At 40.0% G+C, this 15,710-nt stretch overlaps 1 protein-coding gene across 2 annotated transcripts in view; it reads right to left on the bottom strand.

The window, feature by feature from the left end:
• RBM44 (RNA binding motif protein 44) overlaps positions 1-15,219 on the bottom strand; it is a 58,653-nt gene extending 43,434 nt beyond the window's left edge. Inside the window, exons 1-3 of one of the 2 annotated variants that reach the window (XR_002482408.1) lie at positions 14,980-15,219; positions 13,743-13,847; positions 10,494-11,376 (exon numbers count right to left, since the gene is read on the bottom strand). The gene's annotated coding sequence lies outside the window, so the exon portion shown is untranslated. Of the gene's footprint in view, positions 1-10,493; positions 11,377-13,742; positions 13,848-14,979 lie in introns of those variants that run through there. The other variant, XM_008065878.2, reaches the window with a different exon arrangement.
• Between the last annotated feature and the right edge of the window lie 491 nt (positions 15,220-15,710).

Raw genomic sequence — 15,710 nt, 5'->3', positions numbered from 1 at the left:
ACAATTTTTTATGCCACCTGCTGAGATCTTGCTATGTTTCAGGCAGGCCATGAAGTGTAAAGCTTCAGGAAGTTCTTCTCAAAGAACCTACGGTCTAACTGATACCAGATAATTATTGGGGGTTAAAATGTGTAGAACAGACGAAAAGGGTGACATCCTTATAGAGTAGTCTTGATAGCATGAAGCCACACCTTGGGAATCCTCAGGGACTGCAGCAGGAAAATAAGGTAGAGGAAAGCAGTCAGGTACCCTTTTGAGCAAGGCTAGGCTGTTCCATCCTAGGGACTTGTCTGTCTTTGCACCTTGTAACATCAGTAGCACCTGGTGGAGGCCTCCTCACTGCTTTATCAAAACTATTTAGTCTAGTTGCAATGTTGCTGTTGCTTTATTAACTTTCAGATAACTACTAGAATAATTTTGTGAGATGACCTCCCCAAAAATATCTAAGTGGTTTTCATAAAAAATGTATTAAATTTACAAATTTGGGAAAAAGTTACATCCTTATATTTATTTTTATCATATAACTTTCTATAGTTTTTCATGTCTTGTATCTATCAGCAGAATCTATAGATTTCCTAATATAGGAATATAGGTTCTTCTATTTCTTAGGATTATTACTATTGTTTGGGTTTTTTGGAGTGAAGGTTTATTTTATTTTTTGCTATTATGAAGGTCCTAACTAACTAATCTTTAGTTAGGTTTTCTAAATCTAACTGGTCAGTTTTAATATGCAGGAAAGCTATTGATTTCTGTACATTGATCACATATTCTAATATTTTAAGTAATTTTCTTTAAATTTTATAATTTTGTGATTGAGTACAAACAATACTTATATTGCCTCTTTTCCAATATATCTTATTACTATTTTGTATTTTACTATATTGTCTAAAACTTTCACAACAATGCTAAATAAAGTATGGTGCTTCTAGGTATAATTTTTCTTCCTGATTTAAATGAAAATGCTTCTATTTGCTGTTTTACTGTCAAAGGTGATTCTAACTTTTGATATTGTTTTTAATGATATTGCAGAATTATTGTTCTATTACTTGTTCTGTTTTGTCTTTATGAAATCTTTTCAGGACCAATGGCTTCCTAGCTATATTGATAGATAAGATTTAGCTCTAGCAGAGAGTAGACCAAGAAAACCATGCCCCATGCCTTCATAAGCATTTTAATATGTTTGCTCAAAAACATTCTGAAGGCTATGATTAAATCAATAACATAGCAAGTATATTATTTATGAACGATTGAGGATCAGTCCTTCTGCTACCTTTATATATTTGGATAACAATCCTTTGAGGTAATAGAATATAGGGTTCCAAAAAAAAGGAAAATGATGGAACAATCTTGATGAAGAAGAGGGTAAGGCATGAGTGGTTCAATGAATTAAGACATAGTTTTGCTGGTGGTTTTGAAACATACCAACACCTGAAGACCCACCTGGATCAGTCCTCTCAAGTAGATATGAGCCTCACACACCCACATCTGCAATCTCCAGGGAGAGCATGGAATCTTGTTCTCTAGACTGTTAGGGGTCAAGATATTGAACAGCATCAGGGGAAGCAATCTCGCGGCAGTTAGGAGTGCACATGCTTGTGCCTGATCTTAAGGCTAGAACAGCATTTCCTAACATGTGTTCTGTAGAGCCCTGATCCCAGTAGACTTTGTAAAGAAACACGTTTCATAATCAAACAGTTTGAGAAGTGGCACCTAGTCCACCATTTTCTTAAGGAATCCCAATGACATTCACATTTAAGTGCTCCTTAATAAGCAAACCCATCAACTGTTTAAAAGACTTTCCTCCCCCAGAGCTTTTAGTTAGAACCTCTACTAACATTCCTAGAAATTAGCAGTACATGAAAACACATTTTGGAAAAACTTGACTCAGTAATATTAGTAGTCACAACAAAAAAGATGCAACACAAGTTATCATCTCTTGAGTGTCTTGTACCAGACTGTGTTCTGAGCCCTCATGCTGAGCAAGACAGATATGCTCCCTGACCTCATGGTGGAGCAGAGTGGTTACAAGTAGGGGCCAAAATCACATTACTTTATGACCCAGTTATATTCCTTTAAGACAAATTGCCCAAGTTTTCTATACCTCAGTTTCCTCACTTATAAAATGGAGATATAAGAGTGCCTCCTTCAATGGGTTATTGCAAAGATCAAATATGATTATAAATGTAGAGGAGGTAGTGACATAATTGGATTTAAAAAAAAATTAGTCTAATGGATTAGAAGTATGAAGAAGCTGGACAGGAAGACCAGGAAGGGTAGGTTGCTAATGAAAATGGCCTGGTCCAGAGAAGTAGGAAATGCTGATGGGAGAAAGGACCGACTTGTGAGATCTTGTTTAAGTGGAACTGATAGGATGAGCATGGGAGAGGGAGGATGAAGAAGAGGAAGGAGTCAAAATAACATGGAGTTTCTGACCAGGTGGTAGCTCGGATGATGGTGCAATTATGTTAATGATGATCTAGGGAAAAGGAACATGGGGGTGGAGGGAGATGGAAGGGAGATGAGGAGAGTTCCATTTATATTAGAGACCTTTGCTTTGTAAGCTGAACTGGTATCTATATTTTTATACTCTGCCTATGGTGTGGAACTAAGGCCTCCAGCCAATTTTCAGTGAGGATGTGAGGCCTGGCAACAACAACATGCAAGAGCATGGAAAAGATCTCCAGCCCCAGTTGAGTCTTCAGATAACTGTTTTCCTGGCTGACAGCTTTACTGATGAGACACCCTGAGCCAGAACTACCCAGCTGCATCTCTCCCAGATTCCTGACCCACAGAAACTGTGTAAGATAACAAATATTGGTTTTGAGCTGGTAAGTTTTAGATTAATTTGTTACAAAGCAATACATAACTAATATACAATGAATTTGACAATAATCCAAATGGAATTTATAAAATTAGTAACCTGAGTTTAGAATTAAATGTCCAAAAAATTTTAAGCAATGTTTTACAAGATCTGAGTCTGTAACTTTGATCAACAATAAAATGGCTTGGATTCTTGTACAAAAAATAAAATAATTTTTATGATAAATTATTTCACTTAGGGAAATTTCATTATAATGTTATGAGGGGAAAACTAAAAGATATTTAATAAAAAGTGAAAAATCTTCAGTTAAGCCACTGATACAAGAACGTTTTAACAATATCAAAGATAAATTGACTCAAAATTTCAAAAATTGCTGGTACTTTTTCTTAGTTTTAAATAAGTAATTTAATATAAGAAAGACAACTCAATTTATATTTTGGGTACATTTTGTTTAAAAGGATTTCCAAACTTATAAGGAAGTGTATTTGCAACCTAAAAAATTGAATTTGTGGTGTGGATATTTTCTTTTTTTTTTGAGTTGGAGTCTCACTCTGTCACCCAGACTGGAGTGCAGTGGCCACTCCCGGCCACCACAGCCTCGACCTGCTGGGCTCCAGCGATCCTTCCGCCTCAGCCTTCCAAGATGCTGGAACTACAGGCGCGCACTACCACGCCCGGCTAATTTTTTTATTTATTGTAGAGATGAGGTCTCGCCAAGTTGCCCAGGTGGGTCTCGAACCCGTGGGCTCAGGCAATCTACTCACCTCGGCCTCCCAAAGTGCTGGGATTAGAGGCTGAGCCACTGAGCCCGGCCTAGATATTTTCAAGTTCTTTACATCTGCCAAAGAAGAATTTCAGCTAGATCTGAAATTAGATATGAAAACATTAGCTTCTTTCATGATGAACGGTGCTCCATATAGGTCAAACCAAAACCACACATTTTCTGGCATTTTAAAGTGAGAGACAAATGTTTCCTTATTGCTTCATTTCACTGTATGATACATATTGAAAATAACTTGTTTTTAGTTTTCTGAAGAAGTTTCTATAAAAAGAATCATAGATACAGTTGTTAAAAGCATTCACTGAACATGTGCAAATGCTATGAATAATCCATTTATGAAATTGTTGAAATAGAAGACAATTAATTTAATGACTTTTGCCTTTTGCTAGCGCCCATTGGTTGAGTTACAAGAGTCTTTTTTATTTTTTTTGAGTTGGAGTTCTCACTCCATCGCCCAGACTGGAGTGCAGTGGCTGCTCCCGCCCACTGCAGCCTCGACCTGCTGGGCTCCTGCGATCCTTCCGCCTTAGCCTTCCAAGTAGCCAGAACTACTGGAGCGCGCTACCGCGCCCGGCTAATTTTTGATTTATTGCAGAGATGAGGTCTCGCCAAGTGACCCAGACGGGTCTCGAACCCGCGGGCTCAGGCAATCCACTCACCTCGGCCTCCCAAAGCGCTGGGATTACAGGCTGAGCCACCGAGCCCGGCGAGTTACAAAAGTCTTACAAAGATACACGTTCTGTTAACTTCAGTTCAAAATTTTATTGAAACAAAAGGAAGCTTGCTAAATATTCGTTAAAGTAAAAAAAAATTGGCAATGTGATTTTTTTTCACTGATGTTGCATTACATATGAATATGCTAACTATGAAGCTCCAAGAAGACACCCTTAGATGTGGTTGAACTAAACAGGTATGAAGATTTATGTTGAAATGGAGACTTTTCAAATAATAAATCAATAATGATTTTAACACATGAATCAATATGTGTAAGATTTTAATTGTAATTAAGTGGTATATAAATTTGTTATAGCTGGAAAAACTACAAGAACAACTTGAAGAACACTTTGTTGATATTGATGAATTTAGAATTGCTAAATTGATGCAATATCTCTTTGGATTTGATGTTAATAATCATGAATCAACACAAGGGTTGATGAATTTACTTAACTGGGATATAGTTTTTAATTGATATGCTTTTGCTTTAAAGTCAAATCAATTATTCAAAACTAAATCAACATGGGTGCAATTATTAGAGGAAAATGATTTTTTTTGGTATTTAACTATTGGAAAACTTTTTTTAAAGCTAATATTTTATTTTTTGTAAAAACAAGGTCTCACTATGTTACCAAGACCTAGTCTTGAACTTCTGGTCTCAAGCAATCCTTCCTCCTCAGCCTCCTAAAGTGTTGGGATTACAAGAATGAGCCATTGCACCCAGCCAGAAACTTCTAAATGTTTGGAACAACTCAGGTATGCAAATCTACCTTTAAAAAAACTGTGAATTTATGAAATCTTAACACAGTTCAAGTATTTATGATGAAGACTTAGCCTGAATTGAAATGTGCTGTAAATACAAAATATATATTGAATATGAAAATTTGCTATAAAGAATGTAAACTATCTTATTAGTAATTCAAAAATATGTATTACATGGTGAAATGATAATTTGGATATATTGTGTTAAATAAAATGTATTGTTAAAATGTATTTCATTTATTTTTTAAATGTAGGTGTTAGAAAGTTAAAAATTACATATGTAACTCACATTGTGTTTCTTTTTTTTTCTTTTTGAGTTGGAGTCTCACTCCATCATCCAGGCTGGAGTGCAGTGGCACACTCACGGCCACCCTAGCGTTGCCTTGCTGGATTCAGGCGATCCTTCTGCCTCAGCCTTCTGAGTAGTTGGAGCTATAGGCACATGCTACCACACCTGGCTAATTTTTGATTTATTGTAGAGATGAGGTCTCACCAAGTTACCCAGGCTGATCTCAAACCCCTGGGTTCAGACAAACCCCTCACCTCAGCCTCCCAAAGTGCTCAGATTACAGGCTTGAGCCACTGCGCCTGGCCACATTATGTTTCCATTGGACATTGCTGCTCTAGACATTCCAATGGCCAAAATTTTTCATCCTCATGGTTTAGTTTAAATGTCACCTATGACAGGAGTCCCTAACCCTGGGGCCTTGGACTGGTACCTAATAGGAACCAGGTCAGACAGCAGGAGAAGAGTGGCAGGCAAATGAGTGAAACTTCATCTGTACTCACAGTCATTCCCTATTATAATACTCACATTACTGCCTGAGCTCCGCCTCCTGTCAGATCAGTGATAGCATTAGATTCTCATAGAAGTGTGAACCCTATTGTGAACTGTGAGAGGGATCTAGGTTGTGCAATTTTTATGAGAATTCTTATGAAATTAGCTTAGATCTGAGGTGGAGCTGGGGTGGTGATGCTAGCATTGGGGAGCAACTACAAATACAGATTAACATTAGCAGTGAGGTTGGACTACACAGAGACCGTAATAAATCGCTTGCAAACTCATAGCAAACCTTACCGGTAAGTGGCAACTGAGGTGATGTACTTCAATTGTACAGCTGCATCTGGAGGCAGGCTTTAAGCCAGAATTCGACACTTATTTTAGTCTGTGAGTGGCCTGCCCATTATTTACCATTTCTCTCTGTGCCTCTTTTTTTCTTTTAATGGTGGGTTGTATAATTATTTCATTATATATTACAGTATAATAATAATAGAAAAAAGTACACAATAAATGTTATACATTTGAATCATTACCAAACCATTCCCCCCACCCTGGTCTGTGGAAAAATTGTCTTCCACAAAACCAGTCTCTAATATCAAAAATGTTGGGAACCACTGACCTATTCCATGAAGCTGTCCCCATTACCTACACATTCTTGACCACACACACACTAGTTTACTCTTTATCCTACTACCTGCTTTCAACTTTTTTCATAGCACCTTTCATTATCTGTATCTTATTCACTTACTATTTACAGGTTTATTTTCTGCATTCCTCACTGGAATAGGATGCTGTATTCCTAATGCTTGAATAAGTACTTGATCAATATTTAGTGAATTATAATAAACTACAGAGAGTCCAGGAAATTTATAAAGTCATTCTTGATAAAATCATGGAAACGCATACACACAAATAGGTCTTTAGGGTAAAAGCAAAAATATTATATTTTAAAAATCCATAGTAGACATCTGCTTCTAACACAGAAGAGATTCCTGGGTGTTAAAAAAACATTTCTGGCAACAGTTCTGACTCAGCTGTTTGTGCTGAGGCAACTACCTTTTCTGAGATGAGATTTAGCAGATCTAACTCAGATTGTTCCACATATTTTTTGTTTACAAACTTGCTCCTTCTGTGGTAGTATCAATGCATTTACACTTGCATTCTCCCATATTCTACTTTGCTAAATCTCAACTGTGCTAAATCTTGGTACTTAAAGCAATTTTTCTGGATCTGATTTTTTAAAGTATTTGGTAAAACAGAAGCTAGAAAGCTTCTCTTTTTACATATCCTACCTCTCAGACTGCCCAAATAGTCCATGAGAGGAGAGAACAATGATTGTTTTGTTCTTTTACAGCATTTGAATCAAATTGGACTTATATATTTATTTATTTTTATTTTTTGAGTTGGAGTTGCATTCTGTCACTCAGGCTGAAGTACAGTGGCACACTCACAGTCACCATAGAATTGACCTGCTGGGCTCAGGCGATCATTCCACCTCAGCCTTCCAAGTAGCTGGAACTACAAGCATGTGCCACCGTGCCTGGCTAATTTTTTGATTTATTGTAGAGATGAGGTCTTGTCAAGTTGCCCAGGCTGGTCTCGAACCTGTGGGCTCAGGCAATCCTCTCACCTCGGCCTCCCAAAGTGCTGGGATTATAGGCATGAGCCACTCTACCCAGCCTAGACCTATATTTTCAAGAGTGGGTTTAAAATTTTTGATATAGAAATATCAAATCCCAGCCCGGCTGAGGCAGACTAAGAAAAGTAAGTCAGTGGTGAAAGAGAGGTGGCCTTTCTCTAGTGTCAATATGCTGGCAGCTGGGGAAACTAAATGAGAGAAGCTCAAGGAGGGAAAAATATCAACACATCTGAATTGGGAGTGGGGCTGCAATTTGTTCAGAGTCCCAGAGAATTAGACATGGGTGCTGTCGTCAGAAGGCAGAGCTCAGTGTGCACCTGGGTGTCCATCATGGTGGTGGTAGGCCCAGAAGGCTAGGGATGAAGGATAAACATAAATCCAAAGAACCCTTCATTATTGTTGCCTCCCACATCGAAATTCAGTATAGGAACCTCTTGGGATTTAGGAGGTATTAACATATAGCTTCAAATATTTCTAGTTCAAAACTCTTTTTCCAAGTCTGTGTTCTTGTTTCTGTGCCACCCATGGGAACAGGCAATTAGGAAGGGAGACAAACCCAGCCACAGGCAGTGCAACTTCACCTAGGGCCAGTGGAGTGCAGGTCCTGCTTAGCATTTGGTGTGCCTGGGGACCAGGAAGGAGCCATCCACATGTGATCTGGGCTGTTTTGGCAGAGAAGGGAAAGAAAGAAGCAAGGGGGAGTTGGGGAGCCAGCCACACACACAGATGCACCCCTGCCTGTGGTCAGGCAGCAGCATCAAGGGGCATGGCAGCAAGTACAGGGCTGGAATTGTGAGGCACTGGCTGGTCCTCGAGCTATTGGAAGCTAGTCCTGCAGGCTCTTGGGCATAAGGGCAGAGCCTCTGAGCTGGGATCTTCTAAATTTCCAAGCATCCTCAACACTGGGGAGTAAGTACTCCCTAAACGTGGCTGCAGGTGCAGGGAGCCATGCAGGTCAGTAGACTCCAGCTCTATCCTTTTTAGATATCCAGGCAGGCATGTGAACACATGTGTTACATCTGGCTAGGGCCATTTAGAGAAAAACAACAGATGCTTGTGCCCAGTTTGAAAATGTGCACCTGGATGGCACCACCTAGCTTACAGTTGGCACTTCCGCACCTCACCATCTTCTACTTTCTGCTATGGCCATGTGTGCACGGCTGTTCTCTGCCTGAAGACCACAGCCTCCTTAAGGTGGATATTTGTCTGGTATTCCTGAAGAGCTCAGCACTGCAGAAACCAGAAATCTATATTTACAAAATAATGTACATTTTCAAAAATATCAACAGAAACTTTGATTCTTTAATCAACATTTTGACTATTAAAATAGGATCTCTAAAATAGTTGCAATTCTGAACTGCATTTATGTTACTCATTGATGATGTCTCGAGTGGGCTTCTCTATGCCATTTCATTTCTAAAAATGAAAACAATTTGTAGGAAACATACAACAGGGATCCTATCCTGGTGCAGGTTTTCAACTATCTCTTTTCTGAATCTTCTAATTCAGGTTAGACCACTGGTTCCAATGGAGTTGGGGGGCACTTTTGTACCCTTCAGCAGACATTTTTGTTGGTCATGATTGAGAGTAGGATCTACTACTGGCATCAAGTGGGTAGAGCTCAGGGATGCTGCTCAACATCCTCTGGTGCACAGGATAGCTACCCCCAACAACCAAGACTGATCCAGTTCAGCATGACAGTAGTGTTGAGGTTGAGAAATGCTGAGTAACAAGGATAAAAAAACTCAGTGATAAATTCCCAGTAGCTACACCTGCAAGAAAAGTTTTATCCTACTAAAAACATAAAAATCGTGTTCTAGCTTCCTCTGGATTAGGAAATGTGTCTAACATTGATTTACTTTTTCCATAAGGATTAGTGGGAAAGGTAGAGGTTGAAGGCTTGACTTCCTCAGAGCCACTGATTTGAAAAACATCATCTTCTCAGGGCAGGTGAGAAAACTGTGAATTGATACTTTGCAGGCCTGCACTTACCAGCTGTTGAGACTTTTGATCAACTAACCTCCCTGGGCCCAGGTTTCCTCATCTGTAATATGGACTTAATGACAGCATCTACTTCATAGAGTTTTGTTCAAATTAAATGAGTGAAAAATATGTGAAAACTAAGTGAGTGAAAATACCTACAAGTTTAAGAATATGGCCAGGCATCTCTATGTGCTATATGAGTGTTTGCTATTCGCATTACTTGTGAGCTATATAGATGTTTTCCTGGTTAAACATGTTTGTATTAAGATGTTGTGGAAGAAACCTTAAGAATGAGACAATGAACTGCACCAGCTGGCCTGATATGGTCAGGAGAGGGTTCTGGAAGTTTATTTTCTTCTTCCTGTTCATATGGTGCAATGCGGGTCCTGGCCCATGGTTTCTTACTTGCCAGTGTCAGCTCCTGGCACTCTGTAACATGTTTGCCTCCCAACGTGGTGGCAAATATCCTCTGCACAAAGAGATGAAAATTCATCTTGTACCTAATGAAGTGCAGCTGTATATATCCTGGATCCATGTAGTTCTGGGAGATGGATGCTGGTGACTGTTAGCCCTGTATTGGGAGCATTTTCTTAATTATATATACCCTGAATTCACATGCTCACCGCAGTATTCTCCTTGTGTTAAGATTAGATATGGTTTGGATGATACTGTCTTGGCATCTACTAGCTAATATCCTGAAAGCCTAGTCTGCTTAACCAGCTATATTTGAAACATAACATATAAAAAAGAGTAATTAAAAATCAGCAAGTAGCCAAATTTTTTAACTTTTGTCTTTAATGATATTGTCACTGTCTCTGTTCTATCTCCTACTTCTTCAGTTTATTTTATTCTAAATGCACCAATTCTGTGAATATGCAGAATTTTTTAAATAGGGAAAGAAAAATGATTTGATACACATTAACAAATGAAAAGACCCAGAATATACTGAATAATTAATATGACATCAGTTAAAGATCTTTCTCAGTTAGAAAAAGTAAAAACCACATTGCTAAAATCTTTCAACATTTCATTTTTTATTTTCCTAATAGTACATTCTTTAAAAAGAAGTTAACAACTTCAATTCCAAATATAAGGATTAAATAATGCAAATGAAAAGCTGTCATCTTCAGTGAAGCTATTGCCTAATTACCCTGGAAAAAAGTATTCTTATGACTGAACTGTTGCAAAAATCCCTTAGAAAAGCTTCATTTGTTGCCTGTAAAGAGTCTTCTTAAGGTCACTTTTACTTCTAGACCATCCCCTTGTTTCCAGTGAAAGAGTTTTGCTTGGTAATGGCTTGTGGTTCCACAGTGTTTTGTGTATGAAAAGCGTAGACTAAGAGATACTACTATAGTCGCTCAAATTGTAGATTCTGCCATGAAAGGAAGTCCCCAAACTGTAACATTTCCCCCTTAATCTTCAGCAAGACATATGAAATGAAAACTCAAGTCCCACCTTAATCTTTACTTTGATCACCATTTTCAGTGACATTCAGAAGATGCTGTGCCATCAGATACAAAGCTCTCTTGAGGCCCTGTGTGCTTTTGAAGTCCCTGCAGGTTCTGAGTGTTGGCCCCAGCCTGGGCAAGGGGTCTGCAGACAGGCATCTGGTGGCTGCTGGGGCTCCCTCAGGTGGGTCATGGCACCTAAGAGCCAAGCTCACCACAGTCTTCTTCTCTCAGAAGGCAGGGGAAGAAGCAGCGCTCCCAGACAGGACAGAGAAAAACCTATGAAACAATGCTCTCCAGTCACCAACCAGTTGCCTGTTCAGAGCTGGCCAGTATTTACTGCTGGGACAAGAGTGCACTCCTATTTGCTTTCATTTTTTCCAAACGCTTCACTAAATGGCCGTTGCTCACCTCGAGCTCTTCTGTTTTATCCAATGCAGAGCGGAGCTGAAACAGAGGAAAGGAAGTGAGCTTTGAGGAACTTCCTCCCATATAACAGGGTTCTGTGTTGCCAAAATTCCAATCCTACTGAAAAATATAATGATAACAAAGACCGCTTAAAATCCTAAAACTATATGCATACATACATGTGTGTGCATGTGACCATCTTAATTTAAAAAGTAGTGGAAGGCACATGATACTGGCATCATGAGTAACTAGGGAACCTTCTTCTCCATAACAATTGAACCTCAGACAGGTCACACTCTTAGGGATCCCGATGTTTTCACAAAAGGTGAGTGAGACAAACAAACAAACAAGAGCTGAACCTAGACCAATTGGCAGAGGTTCCCCCACAGCCTTAGGTAGCCAGGAGCAAGATTCTGCAGCCAGAAACCAAAGTAGGAATCCCTGAGGCCAAGACGGTCACACATGGGAGCTAGGTCCACAGAGCCTGGGAATCAGGGCAGTAAGAGAAGTAGCAGAAACCACATTAGAATGACCATCAATTCTCACTAGGAAGGGCACCATCACCTTCTCATCCCTATACTCTCTCTCTCATACGGTCTCAACACAAAAGTAGCTAGAGGGCTCCTATTAAAACGTAAATCAATGTATGCCACTCTTCTGCTCAAAACCTTTCAGTAGCTCCCACTTTACTCACAGAATGAGCCCAAGTTCTGTCCATGACCTCAAGGGTCCTGCCTCACCTGCCCAGGGGCACTCTGACTGCTCCCTCCTTTTCCTCTCCTGTTAACCATTTCTACTTGGATCTCTCTTTGCATTTACTCATCCATTTGCACAGAAGGCCTTTCTCTGAATTCCACTGGCTCACTCCCTGACCAGCTTCAAGCCTACCCTTAGATGTTACGAGTAGGGAAGTCTTCCTTGGCTGCCTACCTAAAACTGCCTCTGGCCTGAGCCATTACCACAGCCCTAGCCACTACCTGCATATGGTAATTTTTTTTTAAAGATGTGGGATACAATTCAGGATTAGGTATGCAAGTGGTCATCATACAGGTGAAGTCTGGGCCTCCCTTTGGTCCCCACTTTGCCTGGTTTGAGATCAGGTACCCACCCACAGCAGTATCCTGCTACTGCCAATCCTTTTCTTATAGTATTATGGTAAATGTTCAAGGTCTGCTTATGAATGAGAACATGTGTTGCTCAGTTCTTTGTTTCTGTGATTAATCACTGAGTATCATAAACTCTAAATCTACCCAAGTTGCCACGAAGTCCAAATGTTTTTCCTTCTTTATGGCTGTGTAATGTTCCATCATGCATATGTACCACATGCTTTTATCCAGTCCAGTTTCAATGGGCAGCATGGTTGGTTCCATGTTTTTGCTATTGTGAATAGTGCTGCAATATATATGGAAACTTTTATTGTTGACCTCCTTCCTCCAGAGTGTGGGTTCTAAGAAGGGAGGGACTTTTGTCTGTTAAGGTCATAGCTGTAACCCCAGCACCCAGACCCATGCCAGGTACCCAGTAGATGCTATAAATATTTGTTGAACTAACAACTTTGCCAAGTGTTTCATTAAGGTAAAATATGTGTAAAGAGGGACAAAATTATGAACTTTGCAGCAACTTGGATGGACTCAGAGTCTATAATACTCAGTGATCTACCTCAGAAACAAAGAACTGAGTACCACATGTTCTCACTCATAAGTGGACTCTGAACAATTATCATAATACTACAAGAAAGGGATTGGCAATAGTGGGAAACTGCTGGGGGGGGGGGATGGGCACACTTCCTCAATAAGGGTACCTGATCTCAAGCTAGTTCGTGAAGTGGGGTTCAAAGTGAGGCCCAGACTTTACCTGTACAATGACCATTTGTATACCTAACTCTGAATTGTACCCCACATCTTTAAAATAAAAATTAAAAAAAGATTGGAAGCATAGTAATTTGCAGGTGTGACCAGCAGGTAGCATGAGAGCAGCATGGCTTCTCAAGGGCACTTTCCAAGGGTTGATTGCAGACAGTTCTGGGCTCACCCCTGTGCCACATCTGGGCTCTTGGCCACAGTAGACCACTACTTCTGGTTCCTCCACCCAGGCTCACCCTGTATGACTCCAAATATATTCAGCATAAGACACCTGGCCTTTCCTTTATCTCATTTGCTTGACATTCACGGACGAGACCTATAGGAGATACTCAAAAGTGACAGTTGAACTAGTTAATGCCAATGATGGTCTGGCCTTAGCTCCTAACTGGCTTGAACAACAACTTCCTTTACTAAGACGTCAGCACTTCATGGTGGTTTGAAATGGAAGTGGCAATTATACTGGTAGTAAATCCTCCTGTACTGTTCTAACTAGAAGGACATTTATTACCCATTCTTTTCCTAGAAATAGCCTAGGAAATTTACCTCTCTTTGGAGTTTCCGTTTTTCAGCCTTAAGTTCATCTTCTATTTTTTCTGCGTTTTCAGCAGCTGATTTATAACGCGATACTTGACTCTCTAACCGTATTACCTAAAAGGGAGAAAAAAACCACATGTATAAATACATAAGCCTGTTTTCTTTTTTCAATTGCTTTAACATATTTGAGATCAAAGGGCTTGATTTAATAAATGGGAGCATACACCATACACATAATTATGGTAGAACATTTTGGACTATTTTACAAGGTCTAACTAAGCAAGCTATTTGCTCATATTCCTGAGTGACCCAGTGCTGACACCAATAGGGACATGTTTCCTCTGATTCCTGCCCACAAGGGTGGTTTCCATGGTACCAGTGCCCTTGCTACCTTGCTTCTCTCTCCCTTTGTTCTCTCTCCCTTTCTGTTGGAAAACGGTGCATTGTGGCAGAATGACACTGGTAGGGCACAGGTTCCACCAGGACCTCAGCTCCAGTCTAATCTCTCCCAGGGTGGTGGGGTGGGAAGCAGGAAAGGACAGGATGAGGGAGTGAAAGCAGGAGGCTCTGGCATGGCATTCCCCAGTCAAGGTTCTGAGATGAATGATGGCAGCAGTGAAGGCCTGCCAGATACATTAACTGCTGCAATCAAAAGCATGCTTTGTAGAACATTTCTAGGTATACTCTTCTCATTTTTGTTTCTATAAACATTCTAAAAAGTTCCAGCCAAGTATGCCCACAACTGAGGGGGAAAGGACCTGTTTTTTTCTCTCCCTCTGGGCAGAATACAAGTTGCTCCAGGGCCCAGCATGCTAGAGGCAGGATGTTCCCTGTGTCTAGCCTCCAGGGAAAGCTGGCCTGGCTGTGGGAGAAAAGTTGAAAATCCAGGAAAGGGGGACGTCCTGGCATGAAGTGTTTGTTAATCAATTAAATTATTTTTAAAAAGAAAAAAAGAACAACTCCCAAGCCACATTAGTTAGCTATTTTCTACAACTCACTGTTGTTCATAAAGGATTAGTATCTATTATAACAACCTAAATCCTAATATCTATCTTTCCTACTTGTTCTCTTTGTAAGAAAGAAATTGAATGACTTGTCTTAACTTATCCCCTTCAGGACCTTTTTTTGGTTCTAAAAAATCTCTGCTTATTTTTGTCCTCAGCCTTTCAGGGCTATTTCTAGCAAGTAAAACTTCAGTTAATCATCAGCTTAGCTGCCCGTTATTGCTTACAAAGTGTACACGTACATTTTGTTCTAATGCAGTTATCTCTTGCTCAGATTTTGCAAGTTTAAATTTGAGGTCGCTGATCTGTCTGTTGGCATCCCCTAAAGGTTGAAAGAGAAGGAAAATTTGTTAAGCTCCTGGGCTTTTCAAATGTTAAAACAATAGTTATGGGAACCAAGTCCTTACTTTATAATCATCTCACAAATCTGTTAGTTCTGGCCGCTGCCTCCACAAACTGCCAGAGAGCCAAGAATGGGAGAAAGTACTCTCCCCTGTGAACCCAGGCTGGGAAAGTGCCGTTATGCCCTTGTGCATGGGGGCAAGAGACCCCAGGCAAGAGAGTGCCTATGAGTGAAGAAGACAAAGAAGTGGTGGGGGTAGGGGAAAGGGGGGAGAGAGACTGGGCATAATTTTATCTCCATTAAGCCTGTTTCTGGTTTATTGGCGTAAAAAAATACCCTTCAATGTTTTCATACAATGAGCAGATGAAAAGACTGTTGTATCCAGCAAAGTAAAGTTTCTTTCAGCACTTCTTATGGTAGTATCTTGGTGCATATTCTTGGGCACCTGTTATATTTCACAGGCTCAGAGAAAAATGCCCTTGTTTTGCCCACCTACCCATCCTTGTTCTGTCCCACAAGGAAACATCTTTGTGCTTTTGTATTCAAGGGCTTTTGGGTGGATGTAGGGGAATTCCACGTATTCTTTGCCATGATAGTTTTTCTCCTTCAGCACAAGTACAATAAAAGCAG

This window comes from Carlito syrichta, unplaced genomic scaffold, assembly GCF_000164805.1.
Source record: "Carlito syrichta isolate Samal-C Ts95f unplaced genomic scaffold, Tarsius_syrichta-2.0.1 Scaffold308817, whole genome shotgun sequence".
Classification (NCBI taxonomy): Eukaryota; Metazoa; Chordata; class Mammalia; order Primates; family Tarsiidae; genus Carlito; species Carlito syrichta.
This window is presented reverse-complemented; position numbering and strand designations above follow the sequence as displayed.